The following is a 5,449-nucleotide window of genomic DNA, read 5'->3' as shown; positions in this document are numbered from 1 at the left end:
AGGGTTATGCTGATAGAGTTAGATGAGGAAAGACGGGAGGAGGCGCGAGTGGAGCATAAATGCCAGCAGGGACTGGTTGGGCTGAATGGCCTGTTTCTGTGCCGTATATCAGATGTAGTACATCATTGGCTACAAAACACTTTGGGACATCCTGAGGTTGTGAAAGGCACTATATAAATGCAAATCTTTCTTTCTGGACACTGCTTTTCAGTATTAAATGTAACTGTTCTACGAAATGTTTCTTGGTGAACAAGTAGTCCAAAGAATCCTGAAAGGTATCGGCCTAATTTCGGGACGATACAGAGTAGATTAGTATGGCCCCTGCATAACGATGACATGCAAATTCGTGAAACGTTGTGGATTCCAGGACTAGGGGGCATAGTCTAGAGCCAGACCTTTCAGGAGTGCAATTAGGAAACACTTCTACACACAAAGGGTGGTTGAAGTTTGGAACTCTCTTCGAGTTTTGGACCACTTGTTAACCTAAAAAACATAAGGGCCAAAGGCATGTATATGGAATTAGATTGCAGATCAGCCATGACCTCATTGAATGGCGGAACAAACTTGAGGGGCTGAATGCCCTACTCCTGTTCCTATGTTCCTAAATGACATTGGAAGCTTTAATGAGCCTGTCACACAGTGCCTGCGCAGGCTCTGTGGACGAAAAGTGCTTCTGGACCACACGATCACAACAAGCCAGCAGGCCTCAGACCTCAGTGACCGATAGTGCGAATTATCAGCCCCATGCTTTCCAAGACTGCATGCTGGATTGATGCACCACTTAATGTGGTACTAAGCCGTGCAAATTAGAAGGTTCGCTGGTTCCAACCCCAGTCTGTGCTCAAGCTGACCACAGGGTCGGCAGCTGTGCGGGCTTTACAATTGGCCTGCGGAGGGGAAATATCAGAAAACCACAGAAACTTTAAGCACAGAAGGAGGTCATTCAGCCCGTTGTGCCTGTTAATCAAGCAGGATTCCTGCTCCTGAGCGCCATCCATTGGCACTGCAGGAAAGTGCCCATGTGTGAAATGTCAAGTGAAGCCAGAATTGGGCCTGTCTGCGAGGAGTAGCCTGGTAGAACTTGCTGTTTTGGCCCATGCAGAAAGAACGGCTATTTGAGCAAGGTACTGGATAACTGCTGGTATTCATGGCACAGTATCTCATCATGAGTCAGTGCATTCAGGAGGCCGGGGAGAAAAATAGCCAAAAACTGACATATATGATTCTAAATTAATGTTTCTTGCTAACGAGCCAAAATGTAATTATAATAATACAAATCCCTATTGAATAAATGGTGACAAATCATATTTTAGTTTCCAAACCAGTAAGGAAAATCTAACCAGGTCAAATATTTATTAATGTGTACCGAGTAATTTATCAATGTCTTAGAGCTTTGGCATTTGCTGATATATTGTACATTTCTGACATTTATATGAAATAATATATGAACTGAGTATGAAGCATTACACTGTGCAGAATCCAATTTATCTTTTATTCATGCATAAGACGTGTAATTTAGCAGTATAAATCTCGTCCCTAATAGAAACATTTCACATCAGTGAAAATAAAGTAAAAATTCCATTAATTCAAAATGCCACTTAAGAATCTCCATTGTGCGGAATTCCAGATGAGTGTTAAACTTCAGGCCAAAGCGACGTGCAGAAGAAAAGAAGTATTGTACTGGTCGATGGTAATCCTGTATGGCTCAGAGACGTGGACTATATACAGTAGACACCTCAAATCGCTGGAGAAATACCACCAACGATGTCTCCGCAAGATCCTGCAAATGCCCTGGGAGGACAGATGAACCAACATCAGTGTTCTCGATCAGGCCAAAGTCCCCAGCATTGAAGCACTGACCACACTCGACCAGCTCCGTTGGGTGGGCCACATCGTCCGCATGCCCAACACGAGACTCCCTAAGCAAGTGCTCTACTCGGAACTCCTACTTGGCAAGAGAGCCCCAGGTGGGCAGAGGAAACTCTTCAAGGACACCCTCAGAGCCTCCTTGATAAAGTGCAACATCCCGACTAGCACCTGGGAATCCCTGGCCAAAGACCGCCCTAAGTGGAGGAAGAGTATCCGGGAGGGCGCTGAGCACCTCGAGTCTCGTCGCCGAGAGCATGCAGAAAAGAAGCGCAGACAGCAGAAGGAGCGTGCGGCAAACCAGACTCCTCACCCACCCTTTCCTTCAACCACTGTCTGTCCCACCTGTGACAGAGACTGTAATTCCCGTACTGGACTGTACAGTCACCTGAGAACTCACTTTTAGAGTGGAAGCAAGTCTTCCTCGATCCGAGGGACTGCCTATGATGATAAATCCTTCAATGCTCTTCTGCTCGGGGATCCTTAAAATATACTTCAGCCTGGAATTTCCTCAACGCAACAAAGAAAGACCTGCATTTATATAGCAGTAGTTTCATGGTCATCATTATAGAAACTAGCTTTTTGTTCCAGATATATTTAATTGAGTTGAATTGAAATCCCCCAGTTGGCAGGAGTAGGGTTTGAGCTTGAGTTTTTGGATCACAGATCTTTGGATTACTAGTCCAGTAACATAACCACTAGGCTACCATTCCCAGTACTATACTCAACCAGCATTTGTCAGAAGGTTGTCCATCTGTAACAGAGATAGCGGTATGTTGTGTAAATCCTCACTGTTTTGCTGATATTAGATAGCAGCAATTTGAAAATACGGCTCGGGCTCGCAACTCCCACGACATCTGATCACGTGACGTCCGCTCATGTGGCACTTGCCCTCAGTTTGCAAACATTAGTGTAAGGATTGAGTCCCCTGTAGTTGAGTGTCTTTGCTCATGTTTTTTGTGCCATTAGCTGTCACACGAGAAGTTCCAAGAACCAGAAGGCCTTCCGCAAGTAGTGGAAGAAAGTGTACAGGCACGTCACACAAGCCAGGTTCCAAAGTAATGAGGTCCTGGGCAAGCAATAGTTAGAGTGGGAGACCTGGGGGGCAATGGCTTGTTTTCAGCAACAATAACAACAACAGCGTGTATTTATATAGCGCCTTTAATGCAGTGAAACATCCCAAGGCGCTTCACAGGAGTGTTATGAGATAATAATTTGACACCGAGTCGCATAAGTAGAAATTAGGGTAGGTGAGGTAGGATTTAATGAGCGTCTTGAAGGAGGAAAGAGAGGTAGAGAGGCGGAGAGGTTTAGGCAGGGAGTTCCAGAGCTTGGGGTCTAGGCAACAGAAGGCACGGCCACCGATGGTTGAGCAATTATAATCAGGAATGCTCAAAAGGACAGAATTAGAGGAGCACAGATCTCGGGGCATTGTGGGGCTGGAGGAGTTTACAGAGATAAGGAGGGGACATCAATAAGATCAGGGCTGACCATCGACCTCAAGTCCACTTTCCTGCCCGATCTCCATATCCCTTGATTCCCCTAGAGTCCAAAAATCTATCTATCTCAGCCTTGAATTTACTCAACGCCTGAGCACCCACAGCTCTTTGGGGTAGAGAATTCTAAAGATTCACAACCTTCTGAGTGAAGAAATTCCTCCTCATCTCAGTCTTAAATGGCCGACCCCTTACCCTGACACTATGGCTCCCTTGTTCTCGACTCTCCAGCCTGGGGAAACAACCTCTCAGCATCTACCCTATCAATCCCCCTCAGAATCTGGGATGTTTCAGTGAGATCACCTCTCATTCTTCCAACAGCAGAAACATTTATTGCCGTATATCTGAAATATGTAAAATATTAACAATAATGGCGTGATAAATTGCAGACCCCTTGTGGCGGAGACCTTGTTTTGGATGAGCACAGTATCAAATGCAATAATATTACAGGGAAAGAAAATGATTGAGTGATGACTCATTGCACTGTGCAAATTATTCCATATAAAATCCCCACACTGCGATCTTTGTGAGGAAAAGTTGCCTTTTCCACTTTAGTCTTATTTAAAAAAAAATTTGACAACACAATAAAGGCAGGTTATATTTCTCTTCTTCAAGTTATTGAGTTATGTGGCATTAGGAACTGCCTCATATTATATTATCCCACAATTACTTTTTTTATGCCGAGGAAAGGCTGCAAGATTTATCGTATTTGATTAAAGAGAAGTGAGCCAAGCCAATCAATTAGTAAGAATTTGCCGTGTGTTTGCATTGTGTGGCTCATTGACCCTTTCCAACTATTTTATTCTGTCTGTGACTTTAAGTTTTCTTTGAGGTGGATGACCCTGTCTGCTCGACTTCCCTCCTCAAGCCCTTTACTTATAATAAGGACATAGATGTGGATTCATTTTTTTTTTTAAAAGCCATTGCGAGACTGACGCTGCAAAAGCACCTGTCTGCCAGGTTAGTATAAAGTAAGCTCAGCTACCAGAGTCATGCAGCTCCAGGCAAGGGAGTTGCTGCAACTTTACAATTGCTATCCAAACCATGGTCGAGGATCCACATTGATTTTGCGGGTCCGTTCCGAGGAAAGATGTTTTAAATGGGCGGCCTCTTATTCTAAAATGATGCCCCCTAGCTCTAGTCTCCCCCATCAGTGGAAACATCCTCTCTGCATCCACCTTGTCAAGCCCCCTCATAATAGAAACATAGAAACATAGAAACATAGAAAATAGGTGCAGGAGCAGGCCATTCAGCCCTTCTAGCCTGCACCGCCATTCAATGAGTTCATGGCTGAACATGAAACTTCAGTACCCCCTTCCTGCTTTCTCGCCATAACCCTTGATCCCCCGAGTAGTAAGGACTTCATCTAACTCCCTTTTGAATATATTTAGTGAATTGGCCTCAACTACTTTCTGTGGTAGAGAATTCCACAGGTTCACCACTCTCTGGGTGAAGAAGTTTCTCCTCATCTCGGTCCTAAATGGCTTACCCCTTATCCTCAGACTGTGACCCCTGGTTCTGGACTTCCCCAACATTGGGAACATTCTTTCTGCATCTAACCTGTCTAAACCCGTCAGAATTTTAAACGTTTCTATGAGGTCCCCTCTCATTCTTCTGAACTCCAGTGAATACAAGCCCAATTGATCCAATCTTTCTTGATAGGTCAGTCCCGCCATCCCGGGAATCAGTCTGGTGAACCTTCGCTGCACTCCCTCAATAGCAAGAATGTCCTTCCTCAAGTTAGGAGACCAAAACTGTACACAATACTCCAGGTGTGGCCTCACCAAGGCCCTGTACAACTGTAGCAACACCTCCCTGCCCCTGTATTCAAATCCCCTCGCTATGAAGGCCAACATGCCATTTGCTTTCTTAACCGCCTGCTGTACCTGCATGCCAACCTTCAATGACTGATGTACCATGACACCCAGGTCTCGTTGCACCTTCCCTTTTCCTAATCTGTCACCATTCAGATAATAGTCTGTCTCTCTGTTTTTACCACCAAAGTGGATAACCTCACATTTATCCACATTATACTTCATCTGCCATGCATTTGCCCACTCACCTAACCTATCCAAGTCACTCTGCAG

General features: G+C 44.8%; 1 pseudogene; it reads left to right on the top strand.

The window, feature by feature from the left end:
* Positions 1-265: 265 nt before the first annotated feature.
* Positions 266-366, top strand: LOC139226100 (U6 spliceosomal RNA; annotated as a pseudogene).
* Positions 367-5,449: the final 5,083 nt, after the last annotated feature.

The sequence above is a fragment of the Pristiophorus japonicus genome, chromosome 15 (assembly GCF_044704955.1).
Source record: "Pristiophorus japonicus isolate sPriJap1 chromosome 15, sPriJap1.hap1, whole genome shotgun sequence".
Classification (NCBI taxonomy): Eukaryota; Metazoa; Chordata; class Chondrichthyes; family Pristiophoridae; genus Pristiophorus; species Pristiophorus japonicus.
Note: the sequence above shows the minus strand (reverse complement) of the source record. Positions and strands in the feature narration are given on the sequence as shown.